A 21,359-nucleotide genomic window follows, 5' to 3' on the forward strand; every position below is an offset into this window, starting at 1 on the left:
GCTTCAGAATCTCACCCGTTGGGTGTTTTCTTACTTGGGTTTTGAGTTTTCTTCGCTTCTGGGGTTTGGGTTTTTTTGTTTGTTTTTTTGGTTTCTTTTGCGCTTGGTTTGGAAGAAGAAGGTATCCAGCGTCTTGTCGTTGCAAGTTTCTCCTCAGGTCCAAGTTTTCATCATATTAAACAGCACTTTACAACACCACGTGTGCTGACCTCTGTGTCCCCAGAGAGCAGACTCTCCCTGCCTGGTTCTGAGCCCTGAGCAGCTCACAAGTGACCTTGGAATAAGTGATGAGCCAGGAAAGGTGGCCCAGCTCAATCAGGGTGCCACAGGCTTTTACCCCCAACCCTGGCCATGGGCCAGAAGCCATCTAAAAGCTCGGGGTCACAGGTGGGCAAATGCCTTCCCGCCTGATCCAGTGGAATTCTCAGGTTGGACCAGCCCCGGCCCCGGACCGTCACATTCCCTTCTCTGAGTGTAACGGACGTTGTGGGGATGGGGCAAGAGGAAAATGGAAGGAAAGAAGGTGTGCAGAACCCAGAACCGGCAGGCAGATTCCAGGCGGGTCTCGGCCCCCTGCGCCCTCAGATGCCACTGGGACGCACGCGCATCATTCAGCTGCAGGCGCAACTTAAATTTCCTCATGGCCACATTTAAAATAGGAAGAAGAGTTAACCCTTCTGGTTTATGTTTTTGTTTGTTTTTTGTTTTGGCCTCACCGCGTGGCACGTGACAGGCAGGATCTTTAGTTCCCTAATCAGGGATCAAACCTGTGCCCCCTGCGGTGGAAGCGCGGAGTCTTAACCGCCGGGGAAGTCCCTGGCGAAGGTAATTGGATGGTATGTTTTATTTAACCCAATGTAGCCAAAATATTACCCTTGCACTTTGCAATCGATATGAAAATTAGTCTGGTCTTTTCCTTTTTTTTTTTTTTTTTTTTTTTTTGGTATGGAGTTGTGATACTGTGTGTTTTGCCCTCACGGTGCATCTCAGTTTGGACAGCCCACATCTCCAGTGCTCGATGCCCCACGTGGCCAGAGGCTGCTCTGTCCTCTCCCAGCTGTCATCATGCCCACTGGGTCTCAGTGGGGACAGTCTTGCCCCCTCAACCCAGGGGACACACGTCTGGGGGCATCTGTGGTCATCATGGCTGGGCGGCTCCTGGCATCCAGCGGGTGGGGCAGGGGATGCTGCTTCGCCCACCAAGCCCGCGGTGGCCCCCCTAGAGGGTAACCTGGCCCCCTGTCAGCAGTGAAGGGAGGAAGCTGGTTTAGCCCACGCCCCTCCCGGGATCCGACAGTGTAGAAGGCCACAGTCCCCCAGTAGCAGAAGTCAGACCCTGGGTCTTCTATGTCCAAGGCAGCCCTGCCTGAAGCCACCAGGTTTCCTGTGTCCAGAGCCTGGGACACGGTGTGGCAGGGGGCGTGTGGGCAGGGGCGGCCCAGAACCTTCTGGAAGGCAAGGCGTCTGGAGAAGGGCGCTCAGCCAGCCCCGGGGGTGGAGGTGTGTGCCGGGCATGAAGCCTCAGGTCCGGGAGGCGGAACTCGGTGGACTCCGGGTTAACTGAGTTCAGTTCAGAAGAAGCTGCCACAGCGTTTCCCAGAAAGTGGGGATCGGGCGGGCGGAGTGGGAGTGAGGAAGGGGAAGGGACGGCCTCAAAATGAAACCAGCAGGGGCCCTGCGGGTCTCGCCCCGCCTCCCGGGGCTGGGGCTCCCAGCTGATCAGGTGTGCGGGCCCCCAGCCGCCCACCCGGGGCTGGAGGCCACAGCTTGAACTTCAGGCCAGTGGCTGGAGGACCTGCCCGGTCTGCAGTCCCCGTCGCAACGACAGGGAGGCTCTGGAGGAGGAAGGAGGGCGGAGGGGGAGGCCAGGCCCCATGGCAGCCTGAACCGAGGCTCGGGTTTCTGCACAGGCTTCCCTGGGGACCGAGGGAGGCCCGCAGAGAAGCACCTGGAGAATCAGAGAGAAGCCTCAGGTGAGGGAGGGACCGAGACCCGCAGCTGAGTCTCTTCCCCACCCCCAGCCCTCGCCTGACCCCCCCCAGGGGAGGTCACGCCCCCTGCAAGGGGGTCATCCCGGACCAAATGAGGTGGCTATTGCTGACCCCTCAGGAAGGAGCAGACCCTCTCCTCCTCAGCATCCTGAATCCCTTTTCCCTTCACCCTGGCTACACCCCGTGAACTGGCCAGAAGAGCTAACCCCATCGTCCTCCCCTGAGCCCTGGCGACACGGGACCCGTCCAGAGGCTCCGAGCTCCCCCGACAGATGCCGGGCGCCCCCCCATCTCCACATCCTGTGTGCTGGAGAGTTCACAGCCCTAGCGGCAGCAGCAGGCAGAAGGACGTGGACTGGGTGTCCACGCTGAGAACCCTTGGACCGGAGAGGGCATCCGGGGCAGGGGAACCCGCGTGAGCAAGGGCGTGGCAGCGGGGCCAGGGTGCAAGATCTTTAACAACCATCCAGCAGAGCAGTGCCCATTCCTAATGGGCCCGAAAGGGCGCCTGGACTCAGAAAGGGGTCAGGTCTGCCTCTACTGGACCTCGTGTTGACTGTTTAGTTTCTGGGGGGGTGGGGGGGACATAGGGGCTGGGGTGTTGGGTGCCTACCAGGTGAACGAACGGAAGCCTGTCAACATTTCAGCCCCCACTGGCTTTGGGTGCAGGACAACATGGTGGCTGAGTGGGGAGCCAGGTCACTTGGATGTCTGGCTAAGAAACTGGAACTTTATGGCCGGGACGATGGCCGACTGCAAGCTGGGCAGTGAACTCAGACAAGCAGGTTTGGGAAGATGAATTAGCAAAGAAGCTGGATGCTCGGAAATACCACCATAGGGGGCCAGGCCAGTCCCCACTGTGGCCGTCCTCTTGGGGGTCACACCAGCTAGGAGGGCATGGACATCCAGGGAAGCTGGCCTCAGGTTACAGATTCTCCTGCAAAAAGTCACAGAGAGGGACTTCCCTGGTGGTCCAGCAGGTAAGACTCCACGCTCCCAATGCAGGGGGCCCGGGTTCAATCCCTGGTCGGGGAACTAGATCCCGCATGCATGCTGCAACTAAGAAGTCTACATGCTAGGCTCTCCTGGTGGCGCAGTGGTTAGGAATCCGCCTGCCAATGCAGGGGACACGGGTTCGAGCCTTGGTCCAGGAAGATCCCACATGCTGTGGAGCAACTAAGCCCGTGCGCCACAACTACTGAGCCTGCACTCTAGAGCCCGCATGCTGCATCTGAAGCCCGCGCTCCTAGAGCCCGTGCTCCGCAACAAGAGAAGCCACTGCAATGACAATCCCGCGCATCACAACGAAGAGTAGCCCCCTCTCGCCACAACTAGAGAAAGCCCGCGTGCAGCAACAAAGACCCAACGCAGCCAAAAATAAATAAATAAAAATAGATAAATTTATTAAAAAAAAAAAAAAGTCCACATGCTGCAACCAAAGATCCCGCATGCCGCAACAAAGATCCCGTGTGCCGCAACTAAGACCCGGTGCAGCCAAAAAAAATAAAATAATAATGATCATAATAATAAATATAAAAAGAAAAAAGTCACAGAGACCCCCCCTATACCTTCCCCTTAGACCTATCGCTCCACAAATACCCTCATCCTGGTGGCCTGCCCTGGGTGGAGGTAAAGGCTGGCCCCTTACCTCCTGTCCCCATGTCCCCTCTTCTCCCAGAAGACCAAGCCCACCTGTCCCCAGCACTGGCATTGCTGTCTGTCCTGTCGCACTTCCTACTCTGCTCACCTGTGAGCCTTTTCACTCCCTTCCGTCTGCACCTGCCTAGCTCCTGGTCCTTCACTTGTGGGTGTCTCTTGGGGAGGGCTCTCTGCCTTCTCCGAGCCCCCATAACCCTCCCCCATCCCGTGTGGCTGGGATGCCCCACCCACTACACTCACCTGCAAGTTCACACACAGGGTCAGCCCGCCACCAGCTCCCCTGCCAGGCCACCCATCTCCTTTCTTCTATAACAGCCTTGGATTTTGAGGTGGGGACCAGTGATGTTTCTAAGCACAGACATGTCACCCCCCAACCCCTGATGTCTCTGGGGGGACCCAGTGTACAGCGGTAGGGGCTGCCCGGGGGTCAGAGTGTCAGGGAGGAGGAGTGGGGAGGAGAGAGAGAAGAGGGAGGGGAGGGGGAGGAGGAAGAGGAGGGGGAGGGGAAGAGGAGGGGGAGGGGGAAGAGGAGGGGGGAGGGGGAGGCAGTGCAAGCCTTTCACTCACTCTTGGCTCCCTGTCTTTGCACCTGCTGTTCCCTGTTCTGGAATTCCTCTTCCATTCCCCCCTCCCCACCCTCAGCTCCTGCTCAAACTTCAGGCAGCCTTTCCCTTCCCCCTGCTGAGGGCCGCCAGACCCCCACCCATGTAAAACCCTCAGCAAAATTGCTCCTTTGACTTTCCCATCACCCATCTTCATGGCCTTGAACTTGGCAGTGGATTCTTCAACATGACACAGAGGTACAAGCAGCAAAAGAAAATATAGATGAACTTGGACTTTGATCAAAATTGAAAACTTGGGTGCATCAAAGGACGGCCTTAGAAGAGTGAAGAGAATGCCCACAGAGTGGGAAGAAAGTATCTGCAAATCCTGTAGGGGAGACGGGCCTAGTACCCAGGAGATATAAAGAATCCTTACAACAAAGAAAAAGAAAAAATCCTCAAAACTTAGCAACGAAAAGAGTCGCCCCAATTAAAAAGGCGGGTATTTCCCCAAAGACGTTTTACAGGTGCCCAGTGAGCACGTGAGGAGCTGCTGGACCGGGTCTCCCCACACCTGGACTTGGGCTGGAGGAGGGGGAGGGGCGAGTGGGATCAGCTTCTACGCAGAGGGGTGGGGTCTCCCCGCGATGCGTGAACCCGGAGGTGCGCTGTCTCCTGCTTTCACCCCACATTAAAGAGCAGGAAGTGGCTCCGGAGTGACAGGAACGGAATCCTGTGTGACTCCCTCTCCCCCTCCTCCTCGCCTGCCCAGGGGCTCCCCGCCAAAGGGGCGGCGCAAAGCCCGGCACAGGTGCTAAGAAGCCGCCTGCCTACCTGCCCTCTGAGGAAGCCCCGCCCCTGCCCTCCTCCCCTTCCTGCCTCTCCTCTGCTCTCCCCTCCCCCGCCTCGGCCGGCCCACCCCCAGCCCGGCTCTACTCATTAAAAGGGAGGGGCCATCTTCCGGGGCCTTGCTCCCAGCCTGACTGCCCTGCTGCACGGTGCTGGCCCCTGAGGTTCTGGGAGCTTCTCAAATTCTCCCTTTTGAAGTTCTGGGTTCACAATTGGAGCCAACCTGGGCGGGGGTTGGGGATGGGGAAGGTGTTTCCCCAGCATCCGGCAAAGATCCAGGGAGACTGGGTACCGGGCCGCCCCTGGGGGTGCTCCTTCTCTCTGTGCCTTTTAGGGTGTGCTTCTTACCCCCCAGAAAACGTGGGGTCCCCAGACATCACTTATGGTGGGTGGATATGCACCAATCAACACCTACTTCGGTTAACACCTGCCCTCATTCACAGCAGCCCAAACTGGAGACACCCCAAATGTCCATCGGCTGAGGAATGCATAAGCGGAAAAAGGCACATCCATACCCGGGAACATCACTCAGCCGTGAAAAGGGGTGAAGCCCTGACACTCGCTACACCGTGGATGGACCCTGAGAACACGATGCTCAGTGAGAGAAGCCAGACACAGAAGGACACACAGGGTGTGATTCCACTGATGGGAGACGTCCGGAACAGGCAGAGCCACAGACACAGAGAGTGGGTTCCTGGTTGTCAGGGGCTGGGGGAGGGGATGGGGGTGATGCTAATGGGGACGGGGTTTCCTTTTGGGGGGATGAGAATGTTCTAAGATTAGATAGTGGTGATGGTTGCACAACACTGTGAATGAAAACCAGTGAATCCGTGAATCGCACACTTTAAGTGTGTGAACTGTATGGTATGTGAATTATATCTCAATAAAGCTGTTATACTAAAAAACGACAGATGTAGAGAACAAACGTATGGACACGAAGCGGGGAAAGTGGCAGGGTGGGGGGATGGTGGTGGGATGAATTGGGAGATTGGGATTGACATGTGTACACTAAAATGTAATATATATATAATAGATAACTAATAAGAACCTGCTGTATAAAAAATAAATAAAATTCAAAAATTCAAAAAAAAAAGTAAAAAAAAAATAAATAAATAACGAACTGCCCTCTCCCATTGGCTCCCACACTTCCTATCTCTCTGAGCTGTGAGGTTTTTTTGTTTTTTGGCCATGCCACGCAGCTTGTGTTCCCCGACCAGGGATCGAACCCCGGGCCCACTGGAGTGAAAGCCCACGGCAGTGAAAGCCCACATCCTGACCACTGGACCACCAGGGAATTCCCTGAGCTATGTTCTTGACATCCCCAGGTGACTCTCCCCCACCCCGCTTGCCGTCCAGTCTGGGGAGTCCTGGAGAATGGGCCCATCTCCTGACATCAAGTGGCTTTCAACCAGGCCCAGAAGGCAGTGAATCTGTGCCCCAGGCTGTGGACCCACACCCTGCAGGAAGAACAGCAGGGGTGGGGGGACAAGGCCACGCCATTGCCTGGCGACAGGCAGGCCTGCCAGTAAGCAAGTGGGGCACCTGGGCCTGTAGCCCCATCTGCCAGACCATGAGCCCCAAGCCACAGCAGGTGGCCTCAGGGGACACTGTCCCCCTCTCACTCCCCACTCAACCCCGACTCAGGCCACATGGATCCTCCTTCCTGGTGGTTTCTGGGCCAAGGGTCCCTGCTGGGTAAAGGCAGCCGACATCCTGTTCTGCCTTGGACCTAGCTCCGCCCCCTCCCAAAGGGGATGTTGTGGGACTGCTCTTGACGTTCGTTGGCCAGAGTCAGCGGTCAGCAGAGCTTTGATCTTCCCAGCACCCCATGGGGTGGACCTGATCCCCTGCCCCACTTTTACAGGAGGTCGGGGGTGTGGGGAAGGAGCCCAGGATAAGAAGGTGGCTTGCCTTGCCCAAGGTCATGCAGAGAGAACTTGCCCTTTGACCCCTTGACCTTGACTCTGAGAATCCACAGGCCAGAGGAAGGTCAGGAGAGGGAGCGGCGGGCAGACGGTGGCCCCGCAGGACAGGGCGGCGGCTGACCTTGCACCTGACACAGCTGCCCTCCCTCTCTGTCCCTCTTCTCTTCCCTGTCTCTCTCTGTCTCTCTTCTTTCTCTCCCGGAAAGTGAAACCAGTGACACCAAAGTGAAACTGAAGCTACTGCCTCGCAGCCAAACCAGCCCAGGGAGCGAGAGGGCCAGCGGGTGACTCCCCTGGCCGGCCCACGTGGCAGGAGGCAGGATGGAGGGAGGAGTCCCTCCTTAAATTGCGGTGATTTTAAAAAAAGAAAGATCCGAGGGGGAGGTCTGGCCGACCCGAAAGGCTGCCACGTTCTCCTCTTCTGCTCCTTCCCTGGCTGTGGTCCCCTCCGCTCTGCAGGCTCCCCCAGAGGGTGCCATCTTGTAGAAGGCCCTGGGTGGGCAGGGGCTGGGGTGGGGGAGGACAGGACTGGCCTGGTTCACCTGGGGTCCCTCAGGTGAAGCTGACCCATGGAGACCGTCTCTACTGAGGGACCAACCTCAGGCCCATCGCACAGATAAAAAGCCAAGGACCCCCCAGCGTGGAGACAGGCTGCCTGGGGCAGTGTAGGGGTGTGGGTGGAGAGGAGGCTTTGCCAGGGGAGGGGGGAAGGGCAGCGGGATGTCTCAAGGGCTGGGACCTGGCCACCGGTCATGCAGAGGCCACCGCAGAGTGGTTTTCCTTCTCTGCAGAGCCCGTAGAGGAAGAAGCAAGCAGGCGCGTTAGATCCAGGCCAGAGTTTCTCCCCCTGGGCACTGTGGACATTTGGGACCAGTCATTCCCTGGGGTAGGGCTGTCCTGGGCACTGTGGGGTGTTGAGCAGCATCCCTGGCCTCCACCAGCTCCATGTCTGGAGCTCCCCCAATATGACAGCCATAGTTGTCCCCAGGGGGTAGGGGAATCACACCCCTCCCCCCCCAATGTGACCCCCTGCACTAAGCTAACTCCTGTCGGTCGGGGGGACCTGGCTGCGGAAAGAGTGACAGAGACAGAACTCTGGGCTGGATCCCAAAGGCTGGCCCCCCGGCTTTGGAGCATTCCTTCGAGGTTCTGAGAGGCCCCTGGGAGCTGTCATCCAGCCTGAATGTGAGGGGGCATCCAGGAAACTGGCACTCAGGTAGTCAAGAGCTGGGGCCGGGCGGAGACTGCGAGCTTCCGGCTGGCAGGACCCATTGCACAGACTGGCAGGGCCCATTGCACAGACGGGAATCCTGAGGGTGGGTGGAAAGAGGGAGGGACAGCAGCACCAGATCAGTCCTGCCTTTTCCACCTCTGGAGCAGTCTAAGCCACCTCTTAAGTGAAGCTCCCTAGCCCCCCAGGTACCCATGGACCAGCCATTGCCCCACCCTCTGCTGCTTAGAAAATATTTCTCCTCCGTGATGCTGGGGGCCCTCCGTGAAGCTGCTGAAGTATTCGATACTTGCACACCTGGTTTGGCCACCCCGGGGTGTACTGGTTAAATGTTAGCTCGTCTGGGTGGGGCTCTGGGGACCTGGGAGGAGCCTGGATGGGAGGAGGCATCCACCCACTGGGGAACCAGGGGCTTCCGGCGCCTCACCTGGCTTTCCCTGCACCCGGGCACCAGTTCCGGGTTTATGGGGCACCCAGGGCAGTCAGACAAAGTCCCTGCCCACAAAACCAGCAATGTGCCTGTGAGTGGTCACGGCAGGGCTTGAAGCGTCCAGAAGCTGAGCTGGGAGCCATTTGACTCTGTACTTGTGGCTGGTGGCTCTCACGTTCTTTTCTTTCCAATGTCGTCACTTGTGAAAATAAAAAGGCTGCGCTCTGTTAAGTTGGACCCCGAAATAGTTTCTTTTGGGTTTTTTTTTAGTCCTGTTTTTAAAACAGACCCTGATTTTTTTTATTGTAGTAAAATATACACAGAAGTTACCATCTTGATCATTTTTAGGTGCATAGCTCAGCGGTTTTAAGTACATTCACATTGTTGTGCAAACATCTCCAGAACTTTCTCATCTTCCCAAACTGAAACTCTGTCTGCATTAAACACTAACTCCCGAGCCCCTCCCCCAGGCCCCCACCATCTACTTTCTGTCTCTATGGATTTGAGTCCTCTAGGGACCTCCTGTGAGTGGAATCCGACAGCATTTGTCCTTCTGTGTCTGGCTTCTCTCACTGAGCATCACGTCCCCAAGGTCCATCCATGTTGTAGTGAGTGTCAGGATCTCCTTCCTTTTTAAAGATGAGTAATATTCCACTGTGTGGATCATCTGTTTATCCATCATCTGTCGATTTGGCTTCTGTGAATAATGCTCTTATGAATACAGGTGTGCAAACACCTGCATGGCTTTAGGAAATGAACTTGGCTCTGGATTCTCTGACTTAGGCCTCAGCAGCCCTGTCAGCACTTTGACCAAATGAGTCTGGTGGAAAGATCCCCCCGCCCCCGACAAGGCTTCCAGGAGTTTCTCCTGATACTGGGCTGGTCCACCCCCAAAGAGTAGAGTGGACCACCCATTGACTGAGCCCAGGGCTGGGTGCCAGACAGTAAGAGGAGACTCCGATAGGACTGGGACCAGGTCTGCCATCCCTCCTTCCCTCGGGAACAGCCCAGAATCATTTCTGCCTTCCACCCGTAAGCCCTACAGAGAACTCCTGGGAGCCAGGCCCAGGTATCAGTCTGTCTGTCCATCTTTTCCTCGTGGGACATGGCTCCTTGTCTCCTTTCAGCATGCTGGTCTCGTCCCCAGAATGGTTTGGTAAGAACACCATCTCCCTCGAGCTGAGTACTAGACCTCTATTAATGTGGCCTGAAATCACATTAGCTTTTTCAGAATCTCAGCTGCACTATTAATTGCCTGGTTTGTCCATACAAACCTGTGGTGGGCGGAATAATGGTCTCCCAGATATGTCTGTGTCCTAATCCGTGGGACCTACGAAGATGCTCCCTTACGTGGTCAGAGGGACTCTGCAGATGGTATTAAGTTGAGGCTCTTGACAAAGGAGATTATCCTGGATTCTCTAGGGGCCCAGCATCATCACAGGGTCCTTATAAGACCCTGTGATGGGAGGGTCAGAGACAGAGAGAGACGGGAGATGCTGCGCTGCCGGCTGTGAGGATGGAGGATGGGGCCACGAGTCAGGGAGGCGGCGCCACTGGAAGCTAGAAAAGGCGGGAACCGATGCTCCCCTGGAGCCTCCGGAAGGATCAGCCCAAGACCCATTTTGGACTTCTGACCTCTAGAAATGTAAGAAAATTAATCTGTGTTGTTTTTCAGTCACTACATTTATGGTAATCTGTTACAGTCGCCCAAGGAAACTCATACAAAACCCTCACAGGATATTCTATCTGGTGCAATTACCTCTTTAAAAAATTTTTTTTTGTTATTTTAGAAAAGAAATATATATTAATTGAAGAAAAACTCAAATATTCAGAGAAGCAATAAAGTCACCCTTATCCCACCACCTAGAGATAAGCACTGTTGATACCTCCGTGTGTGTACAAAGAGTATACATGTATATATTTTTAAGAATAATGGGACCTTTTATTTTCATTTATTTAAAAAATTTGGGGGGGGCACCATGCAACACAGCATGTGACATCTTAGTTCCCCAGACAGGGATCAAAACCACAGTGGAAGTGCAGAGTCCTAACCACTGGACCGCCAGGGAAGTCCCTACCCCAGAATAATGGGACCTTTTAAATGTACTGGTTTGTAACCCACTTTTCTAGTTACTATAGCTTGACCGTCTCAAAATATTTCCTTTGGATAAATTTCTAGATACAGAATCTCTGGGCCAAAGGCTGTGCATATTTTTAGGCATTTTTGGTCAAGCAACTTTTTTGGGGGTGTTTTAATTTCTGTGTGTTTTTATAAGATTAAAGTATAGGCTATATACAATAAAATGTACAGATATTACGTATAGAGTTGGGTGAATCTGACAAATATATACACCCATGTAGACTCAATTTTTGCTTTTTTGTTGTTGTTAAATAAATGTTTTATTTCAGAAATATTTTAGATTTACAGAAAACTTGCAAAGATTCCAGAAAGGCTTCCCATATACCCTTCACCCATCTTCCCCTAATGCTGTCATATATCACCACAGTATCTTTGTCACAACTAAGGAACGAACACCCGTAAATCACCACGAACAAAACTCCACACTGTCTTTACATGTCACCAGTTTTTCCACAAATGCCCTTTTTCTGTTTCAGGATCCCATCCAGGAGCCCATACTGCACTGAATCAACTGACTACCCACCTTAAAAAAAATAATAATTGTATTAAAATATACATACACCACATTGAGCATTTTAACCCTTTCTAAGTGTGCAGTTCAGTGGCATTAAGCACATTCACATTGTTGGGCAACCATCCCCACCATCATCTCCAGAACTTTCTCATCTTCCCAAACTGAAACTCTGTCCCCTTTTACTCAGTGGCTTGCTTTTTTTTTTTTTTTTTTCTTTTTGGCCACACCACGTGGCTTTCGGGATCTTTGTTGCCCCGACTAGGGATCCAAACCTTGCCCCCTGCAGTGGAAGCACAGGGTCTTAACTATTGGACCACCAGGGAAGTCCCCTCAGTTGGCTTTTGAGAGTGTGCATAGAACTTCACAGCTCTCCCAGGAAGGTTAGTGTTTCTTTGTGTGTTTGCTGTGATATGCCTTGAATCCAAATTTATCTTTGTTCTCCCAGAACTGATAAGCTAGCCTTCAGCATCTTGGCATCTTTATTCAAAGTCACTGGTGAAAAAGATTAGGTAGATAGATAGATAGATAGATAGACAGACATATACACACATGTATGTATGACTTGTTGAAGTACTAACCTCCAGTACCTTAGAAGGTGACTTTATTTGTGAATAGGGTTGTTGAAGATGTAATTAGTTAAAACGAGGTCATGCTGGAGCAGAGTAGGCCCCTAATCCAATGTGACTGCTGTCCTTATAAGAAGGGGACATTTGGACGCAGAGACAGATGAGCACAGAGGGAAGATGACCTAAAGGGACCTGGGGAAGCTGGCCACCTGCAAGCCAAGGGAGGCCTGAGGCTATTGGAAGGAAGCTAGGCGAAAGGCCTGGGACAGACCCTTCCCCAGAGCCTTTGGAAGGAGAATGGCCCTGCCAATACCTTGACTTTGGACTTCCGGCTTCCCGAACTGAAAGGGAATACATTTCTGCTGTCCCCAGGCACCCAGTTTGTGGTACTTTGTTACAGAGGCCCTAGGAAACTAATTTATATACATATTTCATAGGGTCCTTATAAGAGGGAGTTAGGAGGGTCAGAGTTAGAGAGAAATGGGAGGATGTCAAGCTTCAGGTTTTGAAGATGGCAAAGCAGATCATGAGCCTTTTAAAAATAAGTGTAGGGGGCTTCCCTGGTGGCGCAGTGGTTGAGAGTCCACCTGCCGATGCAGGGGACACGGGTTCGTGCCCTGGTCCGGGAAGATCCCACGTGCCGCGGAGCGGCTAGGCCCGTGAGCCATGACCGCTGGGCCTGCACGTCTGGAGCCTGTGCTCTGCAACGGGAGAGGCCACAACAGTGAGAGGCCCGCGTACCGCAAAAAAAAAAAAAAAAAAAAAGTGTAGGGAGGGACTTCCCTGGCGGTCCAGTGGTTAAGACTTTGCCTTCCAATGCAGAGAGTGTGGGTTCGATCCCTGTTCGGGGAGCTAAGCTCCCACATGCCTCAGGGATCGAAAAACCAAAACATAAGACAGAAGCAATATTGTAACACATTCAATAAAGACTTTAATAAATAAATAAATAAAAATAATGTAAGGAGGGACTTCCCTGGTGGTCCAGTGGTTGGGACTGAGCGTTTCCGTAGCAGGTTCGATCCCTGGTTGGGGAACTAAGATCCTGAGTGCTGTGTGGCCAAAAAAAAAAGGACCCTGTCCACCTTCCCCCACTATTGTCTCCATCTATGCTAACCGGGCTGCCCACACCAGCGTTCCAACGGGTCTTGCCCCGCTCAGGGCTCTTACTCAGTTATCAGAAAGATTAACAAAACATAAAGCAGGGCACATGTCTGCTCAAACCCAGGCTGATGCCTTTCTTTTTCTTTGAATTCTTGAATTTTATTTTATTTATTTTTTCATCCAGTTTCTTATTAGTTATCTATTTTATATGTATTAGTGTATATATGTCAATCCCAATCTCCCAATTCATTCCATCACCACCACTCCCCCGCCACTTTCCCCCCTTGGTGTCCATACATTTGTTCTCTACATCTGTGTCTCTATTTCTGCCCTGCAAACCGGTTCATCTGTAACATTTTTCTAGGTTCCACATATATGTATTTATATACAGGATTTGTTTTTCTCTTTCTGACTTACTTCACTCTGTATGACGGTCTCTAGATCCATCCACATCTCTACAAATGACCCAATTTCGTTCCTTTATATGGCTGAGTAATATTCCATTGTATATATGTGCCACATCTTCTTTATCCATTCGTCTGTTGATTGACATTTAGGTTGCTTCCATGACCTGGCTATTGTAAATAGAGCTGCAGTGAACATTGGGGTGCATGTGTCTTTTTGAATTATGGTTTTCTTTGGGTATATGCCCAGCAGTGGGATTGCTGGGTCATATGGTAATTCTATTCTTACTGATGTCTTTCCATCAATACTTTTTGGGGGGTACCTTTCAATTTTTTAATTTTAATTTTTTGGAAAGGAAAAACATTTAATTTTACTCACAAATGACCACACTTCATACCAATGGGATGCGCGAATCCATTAGGCACCGCAGGAGTTCCCAGACTTTGGAATGAGATGGCACCTGGCCACCCTCACATCCTGTTCCAGGCCGACTTTCCTTCTGAACTTAAAACAAAATTTTTTGGCAACATATATATGACATAAAATTTACCAATTTAGCCATTTTTACATGTAAAATTCAGTGACATTTAAGTATACTCACATTGTTGTGCAAAAATTAGCACTATCCATCTCCAGAACTTTCCCATCTCCCCAAACTGAAATTCTGTCCCCATGAAACACTGACTCTCCACCCCCTCCCCCAGCCCCTGGCCCCCACCATCTACTTCTTGTCTCTGTGGATGTGACTCCTCTAGGGACCTGGCTAATTTCACTGAGCATCATGTCCTCAAGTTTCATCCATGTAGTAGAATCTCCTTCCTTTTTAAGACTGAGTAATATTCCATTGTGTGGATGGACTACATTTTGCTTTTTCATTCATCGGTCAATGTACATTTGGGTTGTTTCCATATTTTAGCTATTGTGAATATGGCTGTTATTAAACATGGGTGTTTCTTTGCTTTTTAAAAATTGAGATGTTATTCACTACCAGAATATTCACTCTTTAATGTGGACAATTCAGTGGTTTTCACAGAACTGTGCAACCATCACGACTATCTCATTTTTGAACATTTCCACCACCCCCAAAAACTACCCCATCCCCCTTAGCAGTCGCTCCCCTCCCCCCTCCCCCAGGCCCTGGCAACCACAAACCCACTCTCTGTTTCTGTGGATTTGCCTGTTTTGGACGTTTCACACAAACGGAATGACACACTATGTGTCCTTCTGTGTCTGGCTTCTCTCACTGAGCAACATGGTCTCAAGACGCATCCACGTTGTAGCGAGTGTCAGTGCTTCACTCCTTTTTATGACTGAATCCATGACACTTTAAATAAAGTCCAAAGCACTTGCCTGGCCTGCAGGTGCCCATTTACTGCCCTCTGAATCTGCTGCTCCAGCCATACTGGCCTCCTGGCTGATCCTCCATCATGAGGGGCAGTCCCACCCTGTACCCTTTACCCTCAGGCCTTGGAACCTGTTCCCATATCCTCATTCAGATCTCTGCTCAGTATCACTTCCTTTGAAGAATTCTCCCTGATGATCCTTTCTTTTTTTTTTTTTTTTTTTGCGGTACGCGGGCCTCTCACCGCTGCGGCCTCTCCCGTCGCGGAGCACAAGCTCCGGACGTGCAGGCCCAGCGGCCATGGCTCACGGGCCCAGCCGCTCCGCGGCACGTGGGATCCTCCCAGACCGGGGCACGAACCCGTGTCCGCCGCATCAGCAAGCGGACTCCCAACCACTGCGCCACCAGGGAAGCCCCCTGATGATCCTTTCAATAACAGAACTAGCCCCTAGACAAACCTAGCCATGGTCTGATTCTATGGGGTCTCTCACCTTTTGCCATCTTTGGGCTATTCTACAACTGTGTACGTGTAGAAAACTGATACTTATGGCAATGATCCTTTTTTTTTGTTTTCTTTTGTTTATTTGTTTACTTATTTAGGCCACGCGGCGCTGCTTGCGGGATCTTAGCTCCCCGACCAGGTATTGAACCTGGGACCATGGCAGTGAAAGCGCTGAGTTCTAACCAGTGGACCTCCAGGGAACTCGCTGGCAATGATTCTTGTCCAGACAAATACAAATGAATCATACACAGTCCTGTTTTCTTCTGTCTGTAATTCATTCCAGCATTGCTCACCTGTCTCTATAGGAATGTTCTTCGGATTTTCCTTTGAACCCGTTGTAACATCTTGCTGGTTCCCTCATTAATTAATGAACGAAATAAAATCTTTTGACATGTGTTCATTTAAAAAAAATAGCCCCCAGGCCCCCATCATTGTCTATTCAGTTACTCACCCCTAATTGTCTGAAATGATTTTATCTGTCTCTTTGCTTATTGTCAGTATTTGCCACTAAAATGTAAGCTGGAGATCAGGGACTTGATCCATGGGAGGCACTAAGGGCTGGCTATGTGGGCTTCCAGGCAGATCAAACTCTGAGCAGAATGTTCTAAAATCGTCATGGGGTCAGCATCAAGCTCAGTGTTCCCCTCCTGGCTTTTATTTTATTTATTAATTTTTTCAGGGTGGTTGCAGTGACTCTATTTCATAAATGACATTATGCAAATTATAGGCAGATTTTAAAAAATTTTATTGGAGTATAGCTCTTTACAATATTGTATTTGTTTCTGCTGTATGGCAAAGTGAATCAGGTATATGTATACATATATCCCCTCTTTTTTGGATTTCCTTCCCATTTAGTTCACCACAGAGCTCTGAGTAGAGTTCCTTGTGCTATACAGTAGGTTCTTATTAGTTATCTATTTTATACATAGTATCAGTAGTGTATATATGTCAATCCCAGTCTCCCAGTTCCTCCCACCTCCCCACCCCGGGTTTTAGAACCTGCCTATGTCCCTGCCTTTTTCAAAAGTGGAACACTTACCCCGCAGCTCCCTTTCCCAGAAGTTCCTCCAGTAATATCAGCTAGGATTCCCAAGGCCCATGTGCAAACTGTGGTTTTGTTTGTTTTGTTTTGTTTCGACAGCGCCACGCGGCTTGTGGGATCTTAGTTCCCCGACCAGGGATCGAACCCGGGTCCTCGGCAGAAACTGTTTTAACACCTCGAGCTGTGAGGCCCATGGGTCCAGCTACAGCCCCTAATTCACCCACAGCAGTCAGGGAAGGCCCCTCATCCACTCCTTCTTGGGTCGTGGTTGAGAGAACAGTCAATACCTGTTGAAAAACCTAAAGACATAACATAAATGGGAAAAGAATTTGATAAAGAATAGATACATGTGTATGTATAATGGAATCACTTTGCTGTACACGTGAAACTAGTCCAACATTGTTCATCAACTGTGCTCCAATATAAAATTTAAAACAAAACAAAACAAACAAACAAACCTAAAGACATCTGATCCAAGTTCCCAAAGGCACCTTGCCTTGTTTGGTGGCTGCTTTGTAAGCCTGTGAAAGAGGTATGGCGCTCGCTGCCATTGGTAAGCTGAGGCCCAGAGTGGGAGGGTCACCTGGGCTGCAGAATCAGAACAAGAAGATTGGTCTCAAGAAACGCCAGCTTCATGCATGAGAGCTTTAGGGGTTCAGACAGCCACCCCCCTAGGCTGTGGAGGAGCTGGGGTCTGGGATGGAGAGATGGCCAGCTCCCTCTTGCCCAGAGCTCACTTGGCCCTGAGATTCTCCTCCACGTTTCCCCCCAGGAGGGAGCGAGCTCTCAGGAACTCAACCTGTCTCATCCAAGAAGTTCCCTACATGACAGCTAACATCCCCACTTGAAAACCTTTATGACTCAGGAAACCTGAACTCCAGTCCCCCTTCCAAGCTCAGCACCCGTATGACCTTCTGTAGTAACTGAGATACCCTCTTTTAAAATATCTCAGGTATTTGGAAGCTTAAATGAGATAACAAAGATGTAAGAATTTTGTCAACTGCAAAATGTTCCTCAACCAAAAAGTAAAGCTATTGTAAACCAACTATACTTCAATAAAAAAGTAACTCTAGGGACTTCCCTGGTGGCGCAGTGGTTAAGAGTCCACCTGCCAATGCAGGGGACACGGGTTCGAGCCCTGGTCCGGGAAGATCTTACATGCTGCGGAGCAACTAAGCCCGTGCGCCACAACTACTGAGACTACGTTCTAGAGCCCGCGAGCCACAACTACTGAGCCTGTGTGCCACAACTACTGAAGCCTGTGTGCCTAGAGCCCGTGCTCTGCAAAAGAGAAGCCACTGCAATGAGAAGCCTGCACACTGCAACAAAGAGTAGCCCCTGCTCGCCCTAACTAGAGAAAGCCCGCGCGCAGCAACGAAGACCCAATGCAGCCAAAAACAAATAAATAAATAAATTTATTTTTTTTAAAAAGTAACTCTCTCTATATAATTTCTATTGAGGTATAATTCACATGCTATACAAGTCACCCTTTAAAGTGTGTAATTCAGTGGTTTCTAGCCTAGTAATAGAGTTGTGCAACCATGGCCACTATCTAATCCCAGAACATTTTCATCACCCTAAAAAGAAACTTCACGTCTATTGGTGCACTCCCCCCACCCCATTCTCTCCAACACCTCCCAGCTCCAGGCATCCACTAACCCACTTTCTGTCTCTGGATTTGCCTGTTCTGGACATTCCATGTAAATGGAATCATACACTATGTGGCCTCTTGTGTCTGGTTTGTTTCACCGAGCATCATGTTTTCAAGGTTCATTCACATTGTAGCGTGTATGTGCTTCACTCCTTTTTAAGGCTGAATAATATTCTATTGTATGGATGGACCACATTTTATTTATCCATTAATCAGTCGATGGACACCTGGACTGTTTCTACTTTTGGTTCTTAGGAATAATGCTCTTATGGATATTCGTGTTGTCATTTTGCTTGGGTAGAGACACCTAGGAGTGGAATTGATGGATCATATGGTTACTCTCTGCTTCACAATTTGAGAAAGTGCCAAACTGTTTTCCACAGCAGCTGTAACATTTTGCATTCCCACCAGCCACATATGAGGATTCCAGTTTCTCCCCATCCTCATCAACACTTGTTACAGTCTGTCTTTTTGATTCTAGCCACCCTAGCAGGGGTGAAGTGGTGTCTCCTCATGGTTTTGATTTGCATTTCCCTGATGACTAATGATGTTGGGTAACTTTTCATGAGCTTGATTGGTTATTTATATATCTTTTTTGAGAAATGTCTATTCAAATCCTTCACCCCTTAAAAAAATTGGTAGTGTTTTTATTGTGAGTTAAATATTTCTTTATATATCCTGGGTAGTAGACCCTTATCAGATCTATGATTTGCAAATATTTTCTCCCATTTTGTAGGTTTTTCTTTCACTTTCTTGATGGTGTTCTTTGAAGCACATAGGTTAAGTAATGTGTTACTTTAGAAGTATTTTTTATTTTATTATAAGTAATGAATGCATGATACAAAATTCAAAAGATCAAAGGGAGTGAACAGAAGCTCTCTCACTCTGCTCCCAGAAGCAACACCTGTTTATGGTGACAAGAATTATCGGTTCAAAATATTATACAGCTTTGCAGCCTAGCCCATATAACTCGAATTCAAGTCACCCCGCTGGAATGCTGTGTGACTTTGGCAAATTTCTTACCCCCTCTGGGTCTCGGTGTCTTTATCACATACATCAGGGATAATAACCCCTGCTCCACAGATAGACTAAAATAACACACAAAGGTGGAACTCAGAAAATGAGAGCTGGTGTTACTACTCACCCTAGAACAAATCTGTTCTGAGGCAAGTTCAAAGTATTTATCAATTTTTGTATTGTTTTATGGCTATGATGGAGTTGGTTCTGATACATTCCAAGAACCCTTTAGCCAAGCACATTGGCGGGGGTGGGGTCTGCCAATGAGGTAAAAAAAAAAAAAAGCCTTGAGTGTGTGTGCAAATTTTTCACCTTTGGAGATGTGGGTTTCAACTCTACCCTGGCCAGGAACAGGGTGGGGGGAAGGGTATGGCTCAAATAATAATAATAATGACAGCAATAACAGCATGGTCACATCTATCCTGTGTTGAGGACTTCCCACCAGCAGGCACTGTACTGTTTAAGTATGTTACATGTACCATCTTGTTTCTCCTTTGTCACAACCCTAGGAAGTCTCTACCATCATTCTTTTTTAATTTTTTAATTAAAAAATTTTTTTTTAGTTTTTATTTTTTGGCCACGCTGTGGCATGTGGGGATCTTAGTTGCAGGACCAGGGATGGAACCCATGCTCCCTGCAGTGGAAGTGCAGCGTCTTAACCACTGGACCGTCAGGGAAGTCCCTCTACCATTATTCTTTACAGAGGACTCTGAGGGTCAGAGAGGTTAAGTAAGCTGCCCAAGGTCACACAGCAATTCAGTCTTTTATACTTTATTAGGTTTTCAAATAGTATCTACTTGGGTATCTTTTTGGGGGGAGGGGAGGGGGTGGGACTGAGGAGTGGGGGTCAGGACAAAGCTTTGCTCCCTTCTCTCTCTTTTCACTGCAGGGACAGGAGTGGGCACAGGGTAGGGGTACGCCATCCCAGCATTTATTTTCTGAAGGACCTGCCCACAGCCCTTCCGGCAGGGTCCAGAGCCAGGTGAAGCTGGGTTCAACATCCTTGGCCACTGTCCCTCTCTGGGTCTCAATTTCCTCAAATGTAAGATGGAAATCATATGATCCCTGTTTTTTCCCAGGGCCTGATAAGGATTAGATTCAATGCCAATCCTACATACGAGTTCCCTGCCCCTTCTGAGTCAGGTTATTAACTGCAGAGAAGGGTGCCAGATATCTGAGGCTGGGTGGTACAGAGGGGACCCTGAGTCACCCCTGCTCTGGCTGAGTGGGTGGAGCTTGGGTGGGATGGCAAATGAGACCATTGAGGACTAAGGCTTGAGCTTCAGGCATCTACAGAGACCAAGCACTGCCCTGGGACCTGCACATTGGAAGGAAGAGGGCTTATATCCCAGGCAGGGTCGTTAGAACAAAGTCCCTGGGCTCCGCCCTCACGCTGGACGCATGCGGCCCCTCCCTCAGTCCCTTTCCACCTACCCCGGGGCTGGTTTCAGGCTGCAAGTCCTGGGGCTGTCGCTTCCCTTCTGGGGGCCTCCCGGGTTTCCCCTTGAAGCCCAATTATTATTACAAAAGCCAATTCAACTCATTTGGGCGTTGAAAGGCACTTTTAATACGTGTGTGAAGAGGCAGTAAAGTGCAGGAGGTTGGGGTGGTGGGGGGAGGAAAGCTTTGAAGTCGGAGAAGGACAGACGGGGTGCATTTCACCCACGGCAGTGGAAGTTTCCTGCCTGTAAGGTAATGGTGGTAAAAATGATAATAACAATAAATAATGATCATGATAATGGCATTAGATGTTAGAATGAAGGTAAACAGGACCCCGGACAGAGCCAGCCACCAGAGAAGCGTTCAGTAAACGACAGCCACGAAGCAGGTGCCAGTCCTCTCCGACCAAGGGAATGAGGAAGGGGAAACTGAGGCTCAGAGCTCCCCAGGCGGCTGATCGCACCAGCCAGCCCTCTCTGGGCGCCTACTGTGTGCAGCGGGCAGCCGGCCGGGCCGGGTCAGGCTGTTCTCACCCCTCGTCCCCTCCTCCCCCTCCCCCGTCCCCCGCCGGACCTCTCCCACGACCGGGGAGGAAGTGGGAGAAATGGACAGGGAAAAAAAGTTGGGCTGAGCCAACGCCTCCCCACTCCCCACCTCCGCCCCTCCCGAGCCACGCAGACCCTTGCGGGAGAGGACCGCAGAACCCAGGAGTCCGGGGCCGGGACCCCGTCCCGCCCAGTGGCCCGCAGATGGGTGGGGGAACTTGGAAAGCCGGGAAAACAACAGCCCAGCCCGCCCCTCGCCAACCCCTTCCCCCGCTACGCCCCTGGCGCAGCGGGCGGAGGCGACTCCTTTATATAATCTCGGGCGGGCAGGTTGGCTGTTTCATTGAGGGACCCGGGAGCCCAGCGGACCCAAGCAGTCAGCTGAAAGCCTGCCCCCGGGTCCCTTCCGCGGCTGGGCAAACTGAGGCCCGGGGAGAGCCGGCGCCAGGCCCGCGGTCCCCACCCCC

The sequence above is a fragment of the Mesoplodon densirostris genome, chromosome 3 (assembly GCF_025265405.1).
Source record: "Mesoplodon densirostris isolate mMesDen1 chromosome 3, mMesDen1 primary haplotype, whole genome shotgun sequence".
Lineage (NCBI taxonomy): Eukaryota > Metazoa > Chordata > Mammalia > Artiodactyla > Ziphiidae > Mesoplodon > Mesoplodon densirostris.